Below are 19,043 nucleotides of genomic sequence, written 5' to 3'. Positions count from 1 at the left end.
CAGTTGGGATAACCCCCCCAACCCTCCTACGCCGCACCACTGACAGACACAACCAGCAGGTGGTGCTGTCTTCTGTGGTGTCACCTTTTTTTCAATGGTTTAAAAAAAAAAAAATATATATATATATATATATATATATATATATATACTGTATATATAAATGATAAAATTATTAAAGAATTGGCAAAGGATTAAAAATAAACAGAAATTTAAATAAATAAAAAATAAGCTAAAATTTAAAAAGGGGGGGTTTAAGTTGCTTACGAATTCAACATGAAATTTCATTGATGCGGTGTATCCAAAAATAATGACAATGACTGTAAGTCTGCAAATTACATATGAGGAGATTTAAAGCTTAGAAATCAAGGGACGCCACATTTTCTCAAATTTGTCGGCAGTGCCACAAAGCAAAAACCTGAGTTTCTCCAGTTTTAAGAGCTGTATGACATCGCTTAACCATAAAATGCAACTGGGAGGTAGGTTGTGGGTTTTTCCAGTTTAGGAGAACCAACAATACAATACAAAGGTCACAATATTATAATTAGCTCCTCCAAGAGGACTTCCTTCTCCTGTGACACCAAATATTACAATCAAAGGATCAGGTTCTATCACCTGCTCAAAAACCTCTGACAGAGTTTGGAAACTAGATTTCCAATAGTTATATAATTTAGGACAGGGCCAGAACATGTGTGCCAGAGTAGCAGGGAGCTGCCTACAACGGTCAGAAATAGAGTTGACATTAGGATATATATTTTGGCAAGTTTTACTTTGGAATAATGAAGACGATGTAGTACTTTGAACTGTATCAGCCCACTAATACGTATTGATGAGGTATGTACATTCTTCAAGGCATTTCCCCCACTGGTCCTCTGTTATATCCAATCCCAAATCATTCTCCCAAGAAGATTTCAGAATAACTAGGGAAGTGTTCTGCAAACTAGAGAAATAATCATATACAAAGGATATTGCTGCTTTAGCTGAGGGATCGAGGATGAACAAAGATTCCATGTATGTGTCGTCGGGCAGTCTAGGAAAGGAAGATGTGTTTGTTGCCGATTTGGAGAAATCTGAAGAATTCTGTTTGTGGAAGACTAAATTCAATGCTCAGCTGTACAAAGGAGGGAAATATTCCGTCACTGTCGAGAGCTTTCATAGTTTCAACACCTTTACGTTTCCACAACTCAAATGAAGTGTCAATTATGGAGGGAGGAAAAAGCTTTTCTTTTTTTTTATCCATTAAATCCATCCATAATGGACAACTCACCGTGTGTCCAATGAGGAGAGTTAAAAGTAAGTGCTTGCACATTTGCTGCTCTCAGTAAACCTCGGTGATTTGGTGCTGCTCTACAGTCAGCGAAGATGAACTAGATGAATAGATGAGGCCATTTTAGATAATTGAGATACACATGATTACAAGTTGTGAGCAACATGCTTTTCTCTCTGATCTCTGTGGTTGTCTACCAGAGCATTATCTGCACTGCAGTAATAGAATGAGATCTTCACAGACAAATCCCTGTAATGTCATCCACAGCACCCAGGGGAGACCACCCTCATTGGGAGCAGGGTGGTGGGAGCTAATTTCAACCCACACAATAGACTCATCTCTAAGACTGCCTCGTTAGATCACACCATTTCTTCCTCTAAAAGACTCTGTATGTGGGTTGTATTAAATGGAGAACTGTACTGCACGAGCATTACCACTCTGGGGAATTAAGGTCATGTTTTCATGCCTCTCGAATACTAATAACTGAGGACTGAAGCTTTTTCTCTTCGTGGACACATAACGGGTCTAATCAGGGTCCTGATCAGTACGAGATGCAGCCAAACCGTCTGAGAGAAGACAGAGTGTTCTCACAGATAAAAATCATGCAGCAAAACTTGTTCTGAGTGAAAAGATCAGGACGTGATCTTAGGTTTTGATTGAGTATTGAGCCCTTTGTGGCAGAGCCTTTTCCTGGCTCGCTCTGTGCCTCTGCGCTCTCCCGCACAATGATGTCATCGGTGGGAAGGTATTTCTCTCAGACACAACCTGTCTGCTCCTGTCAGGGGCCACAGTAACTCGAACCGCCTTAAAAGTCTGGGAGTGAGCACCGGTCACTTGCAGACAAGGGCGTTATTTATTTTTTCTGGAGGAGATTCAATACCTCCTCCTGCTGCTCCGCGGCTCCGAGCTCCGTCCCTGAACTCTGAGGCACAAAGCACTTGCCCTCCAGAGACGCACGAGAGGTTGTGAGCTCAGTCACAGTGCTTTGGAGGACTGGAGAGGTTGTATAACGTGATTAGTCATTGTTAATGTATATAATCACGGAGATTTGGAGTGGCTAAGGCTCTTAACCAGGCTACAGGCTGTGTTTCTGTTGTTAAGATGCTAAGTAGACATTGTTAGTGTTCCTTGGCAGTGCTAGTGTTATGAATGCCCTCTCCTTCCACTCTAGTCCCCTTCAATCCCACAATATCCATATGAAAGACATCTTCAAATCACATGTTCAAAATTCATATACATGACCATGCAATGTTTTGCCCAAAATGATAACGATGATTTCTGGATTATATATACCTTATGGTTTGTAGGGGTGTAAAGAAATATTGAAAATATGGAGTATCGCAATATTATGTTGTGTGATACTGTATCAATTCTCAAAAACACTATCAATTTTTAATGAATAGTTTACATGTAAAGATGAACTCAGTCAATACTATTTCATTTGCAAAGATATGTGCCCTCTCAAAGTAGTGCTATGATGCTGGATGTTACAGGGACTGTGATAAATACAGATCCCACTGTTCTGATTGCATAAAAGAACTAGGGCTGTCAATCAATTAAAATATTTAATCGCGATTAATCCCATGATTGTCCATGATTAATTGCAATTAATCACACATTTTTTATCTGTTCAAAATTTACCTTAAAGGGAGATTTGTCAAGTATTTAATACTCTTATCAGCATGGGAGTGGACAAATATGCTTGCTTTATGCAAATGTATGCATATATTCATTATTGGAAATCAATTACCAACACAAAACAATGACAAATATTGTCCAGAAACCCTCACAGGTAAAAAAGATATGCTCAAATCATAACATGGCAAACTGCAGCCCAACAGGCAACAACAGCTGTCAGTGTGTCAGTGTGCTGACTTGACTATGACTTGCCCCAAACTGCATGTGATTATCATAAAGTGGGCATGTCTGTAAAGGGGAGACTCGTGGGTACCCATAGAACCCATTTACATTCACATATCTTGAGGTCAGAGGTCAAGGGACGCCTTTGAAAATGGCCATGACAATTTTTCCTCGCCAAAATTGCTTTAAAACTGAGCCCGCTACAATCTAAAAACCGCATCTTGCATTAATGCGTTAAAGAAATTAGTGGTGTTAAAACAAAGTTGCGTTAACATGTTGTTATCACGTTGACAGCCCTAGTTTGTTTACAACATATATGGTTCTAATTTATGTTTATCGTATGAGTATTTTTAGCTGCACCAGAGGCAGGGGCTTTCAGCCAACATCTGCTTTCAAAATCTCACCAGCCACACAGCAGAAAGTGTTTCTTTGATGGACTGAAAAACTCACAGTTACAAGAGGACATTTTAAAACCCACACATATTCCTCTAACATCTGTAGTTTAACAGAAGGAATTGATTTAGCGCAAGAGCATCGACTAAATGGTGGCTGTTACTATCTCGTGTTCAGAGCAGGCGTTGTTTCCATGTATGCTGCACATGTCTTAAGTGCTGGCACACATGAAAGGCTGAATCAGTTGCCTTGACACCTGCAGCCACACTCGAGTGGAAACTGCACTGAGCTTGCTGTACAGCCCAGTGTCTTGTGGCCATTCAGCTTTTTCATGAACTCCCTACCAGGATCAGCAAATGCTAAATGGATCTAAAGGATGAGTCACCGTGACCAGTACGTTGGAGAAGCAATAGGAACATTGGAAACCAGGGGAGCATGAGTCATTATGACAGGGATGAAAGCACATTACAACATACGTCATAACAAAGTATTTAGATAAAAGACTGTTTAAACTTGTCATACCAAGAAACCCATAACAGAAAAATACCTGTAAGATAAAAAAGAGCAATCATAGAGGAGATGAACTACTTACTTTTAACTTATTTACTGCATCTTTATATGAATGAGAAAAAAAAAATGAATGAAGATGAATTACTCACACATCAGCAGAAAACACACCACAAGACGCAATATTTAACATGCAACACTGCAACAAATCCTTGCTCGAAAACATGCCCATGCCTAAGCATTCTGAGTCGGGAGTGCAGCGATCGATTGGCTTAAAAGGTTATGTGAATCAATACAAAGTTGTTTTGGGCACCAGCGCTATTATATTAATGTCATCCTGAGAAATAGGCTCTACCTTAGGTGGCTTGTCTGGCAGCCTGTTTTCCTTTTTAACTCCAGTCGCAAGATCCTCGTTACGACGCAAAGATTGCCTAAAAGCTGTTTTAAATGGCAGGTTATGAGTGGTGTTTTGAGTGGGAATTTAATTTTTTAATCATCAAAAATGGTTTGGACCATAGCATGTTAAAGCTGCAGTAGGCAGAATGTTTTTGAAATCATTGGGCAAAAATTCCATAATAATCTTTCAGCATATTGTAATTCAAGTGTTCTGAGAGATAACTAGACTTCTGCACCTCCTCATGGCTCTGTTTTCAGGCTTTAAAAAATCTATGACGGGAGTCTTTGACCAATCACAGGTCATTTCAGAGAGAGAGAGCGTTCCTATTGGCTGTTCATTCAACGGAGGCAGCTGTCAATCACTTGTAAACTCTAATGAAACGGTCAAACTAGGCAGCGCTGATCAAATATGAATCAACATTCTGTCACTGTAATGCCTATTTCTCACATAAAATGTTTGAGAAAGTTTGCTCCAGCTGGTGGGCGGTGCTTGGTATTTCCTCAACTGATCTCAACATGGCTGCCGGGTCACAAACTTCCTCATTTCACAGCTAAACAGTACACTACAAGATGATTATGAAAACATTTTAAGCGAGAAATAGGCATTACAGTAACAAAATATTGATTCATATTTGATCAGCGCTGCCTAGTTTGACTGTTATGATGATCGGAGTTTGCGAATGATTGACAGCTGATCAGAGATGGCAAAGCTCCAGCTCGGCTCTGATTGGTTGTTTTCCTCTGCTCTGTGAAATCTTGCAGATGCCATCAGGAGCACCGGAGGACACAGAGGAACATGATTTTTTTTTCAGATCTCGTGCACTACTGTCAGGATATAGTGATTTTATATATATATATATAAATATTATTATTATTATTATTATTTTTAATCAGATTTGCCCCAATTCTACCTACTGGAGCTTTAAATGATGAGTATTTATTGCATTTAATAATAATACCAAAAAAGGTCACCTGTTCCTCACTTCCAGCCTTGCGTCAGACTTTGTCGTCAATGTAACAGAACGAGCGTATGGATCTGAATAAACTGAATTAATAATGTTCTGAGTCCCCCGTGAGAGCTGCTCTGTGACTAGTGAGGTAGCTAGTTGTGCAGTCAAGGATGACACAGAGGTTGAAGTGGTCACACATTTACTCAGCTCTCTCCCTATCCCTCTGGCACATGTTCTTCCCAAGGTCACATACTGCATTGCATAATAATGTAAAAAAAAAAAAAAAAAAATGGGCTCACACATACGCACGCATGCAAACACGCAACAATGAGGGGAAGAAGAAGCCAACTAAAAATAGCGCCATCACCCCGAGCATCGGACCACCACTCTTCACATCTCGTAACTGAAGAGTCCTGCTTCAGAGGCAGCCAAGACTTCCTGAACTGAACATTGACCTCGAGTAGCTTTAGCGAGCCAACCATGAAGGAATATGTGCTTTAGCGCTTGTTCCTTATTTCTATTTGGCGCGGAAGCAACCTCTGACACCCACGTGTTAAAGCGCAAAATCTCTTCACCCACCTTCCTCTGCCTTTTCTCTCCTTTCTTCCCCCCCACCCCTTCACCACCTCCTTCCCATGGCCTCGGGGAGCTGTTAGCTATCTGGATGCTGGCGCTCTATTGTGAGCACTCATTGATTGCTTCTGTGCTCCCCACAGCCGGTCGAGCCAGTCAGCATGGGGCCCCGGCTGTCTGCCTTATCTGCCGCTGCTCAGTCGACATACACTGTGAAAAAAAAAAACAGGAGAGAAATGGAGAGAACGATTGAGAGAGTGAGAGAGAGAGAGAGAGAGCATTTATAAAAGGCTGTCCAAGCTTCCAGAAGCCAGCAGTCGTGTCATCTGTTTTCTGTCCTTCTCTCTCTCTCTCTCTCTCTCAGCTCCTTGTTCTTCTCGCAGCCAGAGACAATCAATGGTGTACTCAACCACACTTCTCTTGTCTTGTTTTAAAATAGTGCTCTTCTGCCTTTTCTCTGCAGGAGATGATCCATTTACTGCCCCGCGTCTTCTCTACTCGTCCTGAGTGTTAACCCCTGTTTCCACTCCTCTTCCTTCAGTCACTCGGCCAATCAGTTATTACATTTTCACTTTATTCTTTATAGTATATTCAACATGAGTCCAATCCACATTTAACCATTCGCAACAGACTATTGATCATGTGTTCATACTGGGTTGTTGCCATCAACTCGAAGATTGATTTGTGGATCACGCGATGAATCAATCAAAAGAAAATAAATTGAAAACAAATTTTATAATTGTTTAAGTCAGTCATTCCCCAAAGACTGGATCGGGACCCACCGGTGCGTCGCAGGAGATTTTATTAGGGTCGCCAGATAAATTTGCAGTATTTCTTCCATCGTCTTTTATTTAACATTTATATCTGTAGTACACCTTTGAGCCACGTGAGGGAGTCTGATTGTTCGTATTGTTCTGATAATTGTAGCCTATACTGATAACATTGAATCTAATATGACAGCTAGCCTAGCCTCATTCTGTTTGTTTTACTGATGAGAGGAAAAACACAAGAGCCTATGCATTTATTTGGTCTCATTTATAAAGATTTAACATGTGTATATGTTTTCAATAACACATGTGTAAAACCAGGTAGTGATTTATCAAATATATATCTCTAGAATAGTTGGTTAACCTATGTAAGATAATGTAAGATGATCCAGGAATGGCAGTAAAAATGGTCAGGAACGTTCATTTATACACAAATTTGCTCTTCTCGTGATTTATAGATGAGGCCTATTGTGAATTGGGTAGCGATGGTTTGTCATTTTTGAAAAGTGAGTCCCCAGAAAAAAAGTTTGGGAAACACTGATTTAAGGCATTTATTAGGGCTGGGAAATATATCGATATATTATCGATATCTTGAAATGAGACTAGATATCATCCTAGATTTTGGATATCGGAACATCGCGATACGGCATAGATGTTGTCTTTTCCTGGTTTTAAAGGCTGCATTACAGTAAAGTGATGCCATTTAGTCATTATATCCACATTACTGATCATCTTTTATCAAAAATCTCATCGTGTAAATATTTTGTGAAAGCAGCAACGGTCAGCATTACAATATAGTCACAATATCGATATCGAGGTATTTGGTCAAAAATATTGTGATATTTGATTTTCTGCATATTGCCCAGTCCTAGCAATTATCAAGCAAAGATGCCACTGGTGGTCCGACAAAACAAGCAAATGAGTGTTTGTCCCTATTTTGTGACATTTCAGAAACTAGACTAAACAATTCTGTCTAAAAAAAATCAAGAAATGAATTGATAAAATAATCTCTATTTGCAGCCTCACTCAGGGCTGAATGTTTCCAACTGGAGCTTAAAAGACAACATTTCCTCTATTGAAGACTTTCTATTGAATGTGGACAGGCTCGCTGCAGGATTGATTTTACAGATTTAACATGGTGGATGGTATACGGAAGCTCTGCTGAAACGTCATCAGATTTCTTTTCTTTCTTTGGTCACTTTATGAAAGGTTAATACACTTACACAATGCAATCATGGGTCTTTGCAAAGCGTGTAGCGGAAATAGCCTGAGATGGCTGCCAATTGAATGTAATAGGGTTATTATTAGTATCATTTAACAATAGTTACCATATAGCAATCATGCGGTTACCATAGTAATCCTTGTAAAAACCTGGTCAGGAGCCGTGTCACCGACCAGGGTCAGAAAACCCATTTACGCCAACGGAAAACGGTTTTCTTCTTGGTCCTTGTTTTGGTGTGACAGAGGTATCAGTCACTCTGTATACTCCTGACCATAGAACTTGTTTATTAGTGTTTCAGTGTAGTGTTTTGAGCAGCAGGAGCCTCATGGCGGCGACAGCATGGCGGCACTGTAAACAACCGTCACACCTCTATGTGAACGGGAGAGCTGATGTCAGCACAACTGAAAGTCTCCCTCCATCATGTAGCTACATGAGGCCCCAGCAGCATCCATCACTCCCCTTGCTGCCTCTACAGAGAGGAGCCCTGTCACCGGCGGAGCGCCTACAGCAAGGTGGCCAAGAGGAATGTGCATCATTTCGCGTTCAAGCGCCGAGTCTGGCCTCGATCGTCACTAACGTTCTAAGGTCTAAACACTTTTTTTTCACATGTTGATTTAATACACAATGCAAGGTGTTTTGTCGGAAACATGCTTCAATGAGAGTTTTCTTTGTTCTCCGTTGATGCATTCATTCAGCCCTTTGAAATACTGCGCGTATGAAATTATACACACAGCCAAGTCAAGCCCAAGTCACCCCACATATAATCCATCCATCTTGTTGGCAGCCATCTGGCCATATTATTTCGGAGAGGCTGAGGCGCACGCTTCGCTACAAAGGCGAGACTTCTGACAACGAGCCATTCTTTGAACTGGAGAGTGACCCGACCGGCTGCGAGCCCCCTTGACTCCCGTAACGGGCCACGTCGCCTTAAGTTGGTATTAGACAAAAACTTGATGGATGATCCAGAACGTATGATATTATGATAAGGCTGAAACCTAAATGGGAAAAGGCAACAATAGATCTGTCAGTTGTTGATCCCAAGCTCTGGGGGGGAACAGTAATAGAGATACTTGTCTCCTATTAAAGTGGCTCAAATTGCATGACAAGAAGAAGCCCTGAGGATTTTAGGAAAAACTCCCACAAGGATGCGTCTCATATGAATCGCAGTGTCAACATCGACATGGCAGATCGATACACAACAATATCAGAAGCAGTGTCATGGGGTCATCTCGACAAGCCATTTCCAGAGGAAAAAAAAAAATCCGATCACGAGTTCACAGCTACAGCGTTGTGACATTGACACGCTCACCCAATCTCCATCTAAGAAGAAGCCCCCCCGCTCCACCCCCGAAATAAAAATGAGTGACTGCCAGAGCCTGTGATGTCACTGGCCGCATTTGTCCCCCATCAGCGCGGATAGCTGCTTGGACCAGGGGGCTCGGGCGTCCTTGAGACACTGTGAGATAGACACCCCCCCCACCCACCCACCCACCCACACTGCTGATACCCTGCCCAGGCCCTCGCTGCTGCATCAGTGTCAGGAGCCCTGCAGGCAGGAAGCTAAAAAGGATGGCAGCCCCTTCCTTCCCTTCAAAGAGGAGCGGAGCCTGGGCCATGGGAGCCGCTGACAAGAATTTGACCCCTGGACTGATGACATTATGTGAAGGGAAATTGTGAATTACCTCTCAGCAGACCTAATCTTGTCACCTTTTATTGACAAATCTAAATTTATCAGCCACAGGAAGTACACTGTTAAGAGTTTCCCGGTAAAATAACAGTGAAGAACTGGCAGCAGGGTTGCCTTTATGTTACTGTAAAATTAACATTATTATACTGTCGCTGAAATTTACAGCTTTGTACTGTTAATGAAAAAAAACAGTTTGAACTGTTTTTTTTTTATTAATTTCACAGTATTTTACAGTTAATTTACTGTTTAAAGATACATTATATAGCTGTTTTCACCTTTCTTTTACATTATCTTACTGATTTGTTTTAATGCACTATTTAGGTTGTATTTTTTACATACATTTTAATAAACATAATTTTCTGCCTAGATGAACAGACTTAGCAGGTTACAGACATAGGAATAGTCACACTAAATACAATTAAAGGCACTTGTTAGGAAAAAGGCTATAATAGACTTGTTGACACTTTTCCCAAAATGTCTGTCTATAGCTGGCTACAAGCACAGAATGCAAACCATAACAACATGTGAGTGAAGAACAATAAAGCTAATTCACTGATTTTACAATCATGTACAATGTACAAGCCTCACATGTGCAGATCAGGTCCCAGAATTAAAACAAATACTGCATGAAACTGTTACTGATGATACTTTAGACAGTTTATCAGCAGTAAAGTGCTGTTTTTTTAAGAATGCGTTATAGTTCAGTTAAAAAACGGCCTATGAGCGTAATTTAACAGGTTTTCTTTTGTATTAACAGTAAAGCACTGTTTTTAGCAATAACAGCTTAATACTGTTGAAATCCTGCTGTAAATTAACAGCAATTGTTTACAGTGAAGGTGTTTTGTAAAGTGCACACACCTACTTTAGTTTTTATTTGTATGACAGTTTATTTGCAGTTACCGATCTGCCCCCCCATTGTTCTTTTCTTTCTTTTTTTTTTTCTGCAAAAAACAACAACAACAACAACAACTGAAGAAATCCTGTGTGCAGGCACAGCATGAGTAGTGAGTGATTCTATCTGATGCACTGCGAGCTGAGCGGCCCTCCCTCTGGGCAGTTCAGCTCTGCCTGACTAGGAAGAGAGGGAAGAGCTTGTGTGTGCGTGCGTTTCGGGAGGGGAGACATTGTTCCTTGACGTCACCGCTCAGCCCAGCCTGCCGCTGCTCTCAAACACGTCTTTGTTATTCTTCCACCGGAGAGACCGGCCATCAGCAAAACACGGAGCCCCGCCTGCAGAGCTGCTGGAGCGGGGCAGCGCAGGTTCACACCAGAGAGACTGTATACACGATACAATACACGGTGGCTCACACGCACACTCACACGCACACGCGCGCGCGCACACACACACACACACACACACACACACACACACACACACACACACGTGGGTAGTTGGAAGTGAAATGTAAAACAAGTCAGGGGCAAAAAGGAGACTTTATAGATTAATATTACTACTTACCGCGCTCAATAATCCTTTTGTTACTACAAGTACTGTTTGTACTGCTACTACTATAATAATATAAGACAACAACAATACTATTACTACTACTATTCCTACTACTACTACTACTACTACTACTATTACTACTACTACTACTACTACTACTACTATTACTACTACTACTACTACTACTACTAATAATAATAATAATAATAATATCATCATGACAGTATTGCTTATTGTGGTTATTATTATTATTATTAATGATATTATTTTATACTATATTATATTATTATATTATTATATTATTATTATTATTATTATTATTAATAATAATAATAATAATAATAATAATATTTATTGTTATTATTGTACAACTAGAAACCTCATTATTATGTATTCATTATATTTATAATATGTATTTACTTATTTGTTAACAATAAAATAATAACACTGTAGTAAACACATTTTAGAAAAAAATAAATCCATCAATAATAATAGCTATTATTATTATTATTATTATTATTATTAATAATAATAATAATAATAATACGATATATTAATGATAATAATAATGATAATAATAATAATAATAATATATACAACTAGAAACATTATTATTAGTTTATTTACTTATTTGTTAACAATAAAATAATAACATCTTGGAAAAAAATTAAATCCATCAATAATAAGAGCTATTAATTTAATTATTTAGAGCTTACTTCAGTTGGTTAGCTGGTTGACAGAAAATAAACCAGAAACACTTCCTACCTGATTATTTTCTGATATTATTACCTTTTTTTGCAACTATATTATTATTATTATTATTATTATTATTATTATTATTATTATTATTATTATTATTATTATTAATAATAATAAGAATATTTTACTGTTGTTTTTAATGGTGTACATAGGCTATTCCATTGATTAATAATAATAATAATAATATTTAATTGTTGTTGTTAATGGTGTACATAGGCTATTTCCATTGATTATTATTATTATTATTATTATAATTATTAATAATAATATTTTATTGTTGTTGTTAATGGTGTACATAAACTATTTCCATTGATTATTATTATTATTATTAATATTTTATTGTTGTTGTTAAGGGTGTACATAGGCTATTCCATTGATTTGTTATTGTTATTATTATTATTATTATTATTATTATTAATAATATTTTATTGTGGTTGTTAATGGTGTACATAGGCTATTTCCATTTATTATTATTATTATTATTATTATTATTATTATTATTATTATTATAAATATTTTATTGTTGTTGTTAATGGTGTACGTAGAATATTTCCATTGATTATTATTATTATTATTAATATTTTATTGTTGTTGTTAATGGTGTACATAGGCTATTTCCATTGATTATTATTATTATTATTATTATTTTATTGTTGTTGTTAAGGGTGTACATAGGCTATTTCCATTGATTATTATTATTATTATTATTGTTATTGTTATTATTATTATTAATATTGTATTGTTGTTGTTAAGGGTGTACATAGGTTATTTACATTGATTATTATTATTAATATTTTATTGTTGTTGTTAAGGGTGTACATAGGCTATTTCCATTGATTATTATTATTATTATTATTATCATTATTAATATTTTATTGTTGTTGTTAAGGGTGTACAAAGGCTATTTCCATTGATTATTATTATTATTATTATTATTATTATTAATAATATTAATATTTTATTGTTGTTGTTAAGGGTGTACATAGGCTATTTCCACTGATTTGTGTTCTACACATATTTTACTAAAGTGTACTTTTAACTAATAGCTAAAACACACTAATAAAACGACCTATTATTGAATGAGCTAATAGGCCCTGCTGTGATTACACCAGGCAGTCCAGTGTAGTGTAGTGCAGCGGTCCAGAGGAGCAGACAATAGCCGGAGCTGAGAGCAGCTCACTCCGCTCCAGTGTGAAGCAGCCCCGCTACAGTGTACTTACACCTTCTACACTCGGGTGTCCTTCCGCGGTGGAATCTAGGTCGCATTTTCCTGCCGACCAGCCAGAGCACGTCTCTCTCTCTCTCTCTCTTGGTAACTGAATAGCCAGTGTAATCTGACACTTCAACTTGCCGTGCTCTACGGTAGTTGATTCAGTCAGTCAGTCACACCGTCTCCGGGGCTCCAGCGTCGTCTTTGTGAAGTACAGAGCAGAGAGGAGCACCGTAAAAACACACGAGGTTTAGGAGGAAACAATACGCGGATTTGGCACCACGGAGGTCCGGAGCTGAAAGTAAGTTTCGCGCCTGGTTTATTTGTGTGTTGTTGTTGCAAAAGCGAGGGTTTGAACGCGTGTGTCTGCTGCTCAAGATGGACACATACTAACCTGCTAACAATAGGGTGACCTCTCCTACAAACCTTTAACAGGGTGCTGGTGAACTCGTGTCAAAGAGGGGCACGTTGTGGCACCGTGAGGCCGGTACCGGAGCGCCTTTACGCGGCGGAATATCCAGCCTTGTGTGGGTGCTGTGTCTCTCTGCCTTGTGTAGTAGACGAGTTGCGCTGGAGCGAAACAGCCAAGTGTGTATGTGTGCAGGATTTATTTCATGATAGGTGCATGCATTTTATTGTGAAGAGAGGAATGTGCTCAGTGAGTGCAGGTCTGTGTGTCTGGATGTCTAGTCTCGGTGGATCAGCTGATGCTAAACTGAGAATGAATAAGCTAACAGTCAGTCTAGTAGTGTGTGTGACTGGGCTAGTTGAGGCTATTATTGGCTACCTGTTGTAATGCAATTAACAGGGCATGTCCATGTGTTACTCTTACTGTTGTGTGTTCTGTTACATCATGTAATGTAATGCAACATTTGCCACCTTGACCTGCACTGATAACACTGATTGGATCCTGATCATTCACAAAGATCAGTGGCCCCCTAATATGAGGTCATTGGGACCCTCAGGGGGCCTTTTGTTGGACTCAAGTGGACATTTATTCACAATGAATTTAATGTGAATAAATTCAAGAGTTTTATTTGTCATCATACAGGATGTGCAGTGAAATGTAAAGTAGAATAGAATAGAGACTTTATTGTCATTGTCATGGAAAACAACGAAAAACAGTTTAGCAGTTCTTGGCAAATGCAAACATTAAAAGCAAACATCAAAACATTCAAATAAAAATGGATCATAAAGTGCAGGTGCCATGATTACGGTGGCAGTGCTCACCAGATTGTGCAAAACAACATAAACTATACAAATATTTTAAAAATGTAGTACAAATTGTAGGGACAATGTCAATATTAACTATTGACAATGCTCAGGTGTGACTGTGATGTCAGTGTCCACGTTAATACTGCAGCCTCCACTGCACACACACACACACACCCCCTAATGTTTCAGTACAAATTAGTCCACACACATGGTTTCCTTGACATGCAACTCCCTGATAGAGGCCAGGCAGTGCCACATTTTTCAGCAGGGGAGTGTGTGTGGATGAGCTGCTTGACTCGGCACAGCCGTCAGCCTTGAGTTTGGCGGACCCTCCCCGTAAAAATTCCTCCCATCTGGATGTGAGGCCAGCCGGGGCAAGAGCGCAGCAGAGAGGGGGCTCCCGACGGGAGGACGTGGAGCAGGAGGAGGAGGAAGAGGAGGAGGAGGAGGAGTGGTGGTGGCGGGCCGCTCTTTCATTACAGTGCACCCCTGCTGCAGGACAGCTAAACTTTGGGACGGGGGTAAAAAAAGAGCCTTTAACCTTGTTAGTAAGGAAGTTAAAGGGAGTGTGATTAGGAGCAAATCAGTGTTCGTGGAGCTGTGTGATATCTATACCATATCTGACGGACTGTGCTACTATCCTGTTATCATAATGCAGGTAAGATAACAAGCGGATATAGGCCTGCTGTCACCGCCCGCCGTAAAAAGCCCTGTTTCCTAAGAAACCTGACACAACTAGAAATGACACATTTACAGGTTGAACACATTCAGTATTTATTGCAGGAGTATTGCATTGGATTGCAGGTGTTCGTGTTATTGTGTCCACTCTCTGTATGTCTAAGAGGGAGCGTGTAAACAGATTTTTTTGGATGGTTGCATGGCCTCCAGTGTGTCTCCCTCCTTGGTAATTTAAACCGGTGATGTAATGAAATTGTTTCAGCAGCAACACTTGTCAGCCGCACCACATTAATTAGTGCTGTTTGACTTTTTCTTTCCCCCCACCCCCTCTTTCTGACTAACCGAAGCATGCGTTAAGTCATCTCAGCAAAGCATGAAAAGGAGGCACGCTCGTTCGGAGCGGTTTTACCTGATAAATTGTGAAAGAAAGAGGGCAAGGAATTAAAGCCATCTGCAACTGTTTGAAACTTGGAAGTGTGTGTGTGTGTGTGTGTGTATGTGTATGTGTGTGTGTGTGAGAGTTTTCTTTCCTTCTGTTGTCCCTCCTGGGGCCTCTCTGCAGCCAGCCAGCCAGCCAGCCAGGCTGTGAGACAAGACAGAAGAGTGTCTGATTCACTAAACAGGCTAAAGGCTCCAGTAGACTCACTTTGAAATCAAATTTGGGCTGTTTGAGAAAGTGCTTGGGTGGGTGCAAAATGCAAGCATGTTCACCGAGACTGGATTGTCTGGCCCCTCTATACCCACGTGATGCGTAAATGTGCTGCGAATTTGTAAACAGACGCAGAAAGACAACACATGCACTGGCAGCGCTACAAGTTGCAGCCAAACATGAGGAAGAAGATGCGTGTTTATGTATGCAACAGTATGTTTGTTCCCTAAACCAAACAGGGAGACAGAATGGAGAGATTACTCTGTGTTATGAGCCAATGTGGCTGTCAAATATTGGTATCTGTTTAAAATCATTTTGAAGAAAACAGGCTGCAACAAGTTATATCACAGATTCAAGTGTCAGTTTTAAACACCTGCAGCTATTCTCCAAACTCTCAGGGTGATTATTCACAGAAAGCAGTACAGTAGTGAGAGCACCTTACTCCCTATCTTAGCACTTCTGTGAAGCACCGAGCTAATGCTGATTAGAAGCATCTACAGGAAAAACAACTAATTACTCGTGAGGCTGAGCAATTAGCTTTTTGTTACTCAGCAATTTACCGAGTTGCACCGTCTTTGCTGCTGTTTACTGCGTGTCGGCGGCACAGCTGCAGCCCGCTAAGTGCTTTAAAACCTGGCGAACGCTAATCAATGTTTTGACAGCCTGACATTTCATCTAACTCCTAGTTCATGTTGGTTTTTGAGGAGCGCTGTGAAATACTTGCTGCCTGTTCACTACTTGACATGGATTCTTCTTAGTGGTCTGGTCGTCTCGCCGTCGGCCCGAACCCACCCACTCGTGTCCCGAGCAGAAGTCAGCCTTTGTTTCTGTCTCGCTCTCTCTTTCTGTCTCACTTGTGGTGCGACTTGGCAGTACTTTTCATCACGGCTGAGCCTTTGTTTTCAATGTGCCTATTTTGGTCTTTTAATAAGGAAAAACTGGTGTTGCCTCGGAGCATTTTAAACACTGATTTTCAGGGCTTAGAGGGAACCCGAAATGTTCAGTTTGAGCTGAGGTTGTGCCCGCGTGTCAGACACTTAACTACTTCCTAAACTTTGTTGTAATTCTACCCATAAGTCTGCAGTTAAGTTAAATCTGGTAATTGCAGTGTAACTAATAAAGAGAAAATGAAGCACCCGGCAGATGTAACTGACTGTGATGACATCAGTTTGCTATAGAGAGCCAAAAGTGGGCCAACAACGTGAGGAGAAGAAAACCTCAATGCCACATGCCTGTCACCACTGTCCTTCAAGCTGCAAACCTTGCACTGTGGTTCGGCTTGTGGCTGTTTGGTTTAAACTCCTGAGGTGGCTGAGAAAGTCAGGAGGGGAGAGGCATTCATTGTGAATGATGCTCAGTCCTTGAGCAAGGCGTTTAACCTTAAAAGTAAACAGCATTGTTTGTAGGGCTGTCCTCGACCAAAGAAATTCTCAGTTGAGTAACACGCATACAGTTTTGTCGCCTGTGGAAATGTGTTTCCCCACAGAGAATCACTCACTTAACATCTTGTGTTTACCAGAGATATGCTCAGAAGTTTCTTGGAAATAATGGTACGTGTCCACAGGATCGCCTCGCTTCCCAGCATTGGACGCTAGATGGGCTTCCACTAGACACAAGGCACTCTGCACCTGATTGGACAAACGCTTTCCCTCGTGGGCTGCTGCTCCAGCTTTCAAACCGGAACCAACATGGCGGCTCGTTTGGAAACTTTCTTATCTTATATCACGAAAACAGTTCACCGAAATGTGTTTCTGAGTTTCTGAGGTTAGTTTAAAAGTTTCTCGGGAGTTTCCAGAGTCGGTGAGTCGCGTCGGAAGCCCGTGCTTTGCATAAAGTAGTCTAGACCTCGACTGTATGCAAATGAGGAGCGGCCAACGTGACGCCCCGTCTCTCGAATTGCGCCGTCACGCTACCAGAATGCATTGCATGGCTGCTTACATAGACAATGAATGGGAAGCGTGGAAAGGACGGAGGCTGTGGACATAAGTCATTTAACATGAAAAAAGCATAAAAAAAGATTAATCGACTAAATTAAACGACCGATTAGTCCAGTGGTTCTAAACCAGTGGTCCGGGGACCTCCAGGGTCCTTTAGAGAGTTCCAGGGGGTCCCGAGGAAAATGAGGAATAGTTGATTATCAGTTTTTTCCTCTATGACAGTAAACTGAATATCTTTGAGTTGTGGACAAAACAAGACATTTGAGGACATCATCCTGGGCTCTGGGAAACACTGATCGTAATTTTTAACCTTTTTCTGAGATTTTATAGACCAAACAACTAATCGATTAATCTGGAAACATGAAAATAATCGTTAGTTGCATCCCTAAACAAATGAGGGTCTGTGACCTGATGTGTATCAATTTAGATGTCCTTGACACAACAACGGTTGAGAACCACTGGATTAGTTGACTAATTGTTTGCTGACCAACTGTAGGAAACTGCAGCTGAGCTGGGCTGCGTTCAGGAGTGTGAAACAGGGCGATGCTGTTAAGGAACGTTTGCACTCGGCAAAACCCTTCCTTGAATAAATATAGATTGTAGTAACAAAAGTATAAGTAACAGTGGTAATATTCCGCTTGGCTTCAGTCAAGTTATTTGTGTTGAACCAGTTTAACATAATTTTGCCTTGAAATCACTATTTGCTGTGTTGTTGACAGATGTGTGTTTAAGTGGTATATAATATAGGCAAAACATCAACTTAACTCCTGTTTCTGAAGAGCCGTCACTTCAACCTTGAGCTCTCTCAACATCAGGGAGACGCAGTCCTCTAAGTGCTTTTTTTTTTTTCTGAGACAAGAGAGTGAAACAGAGTGCAGCAGAGAAGGGAGAAAGTGAGGAGCGAGAAGTTGCCGGCCCGCCCCTGTCACCGCCTCATGCATGTTTGATTTGATGTTCTTTGAGAAACGAGTGCAGGGGACGTCACAATGGCCATGTCTCGTTCCCCCCGTCCGTCGAGAGGCTGGGGCCCTTGAATCATAAATGACACCCCGGCCTCACCAGGAACAATATGAGCGCCGGAGCCCGCACAGGAGGAACAAAATGTTCCCTCTATCCATCAATCCGTTCGCCCACCGCTGCCGCCTGCACTCAAGACTTCTCACCATCGCAAGCAATTACCCTCACTTTTTTTTTTTTTTTACCGCTGATGAAATCCTCACAGAGTCTGTCTCTGCTCTGTGTTGTTGAGGCGGGGAGAGGAAGGGGTAGCGATAGTGAAGAAAAGAGATAGTATGTGTCTGAGTGAGTGGCGTTGGCGTGTGTCTGTTTGGCTTGTAAATCCTGTTTAAGCTAAACAAACTCATTGTCCTCATCCTCCAACTGCGCGCTCTGTTGTGTGTTGTGTGTGTGCTTGCTTCCCCCCCCCCCCCACCCCCCTCCTCCTCCCTCCTTTCTCCTCGTCTCTCTGCCTCTCCTTTTGAGTTGTAAGTACAGTCACTAATTAGTCCCCTCTCCCTCTTCATGCTGGG

General features: G+C 40.7%; 1 protein-coding gene across 4 annotated transcripts in view; it reads left to right on the top strand.

Moving 5' to 3' along the window:
- Nucleotides 1–13,076: 13,076 nt before the first annotated feature.
- zmiz1a (zinc finger, MIZ-type containing 1a) overlaps nucleotides 13,077–19,043 on the top strand; it is a 125,646-nt gene continuing 119,679 nt past the window's right edge. For 3 of the 4 annotated variants that reach the window (XM_037782710.1, XM_037782711.1, XM_037782708.1), the window contains exon 1: nucleotides 13,077–13,336. The gene's annotated coding sequence lies outside the window, so the exon portion shown is untranslated. The remainder of the gene's footprint in view (nucleotides 13,337–19,043) is intronic. The other variant, XM_037782712.1, reaches the window with a different exon arrangement.

The sequence above is a fragment of the Sebastes umbrosus genome, chromosome 10 (assembly GCF_015220745.1).
Source record: "Sebastes umbrosus isolate fSebUmb1 chromosome 10, fSebUmb1.pri, whole genome shotgun sequence".
Classification (NCBI taxonomy): domain Eukaryota; kingdom Metazoa; phylum Chordata; class Actinopteri; order Perciformes; family Sebastidae; genus Sebastes; species Sebastes umbrosus.
The sequence above is the reverse complement of the archived record's forward strand: the minus strand, read 5'-3'. Positions and strand labels throughout refer to the sequence as shown.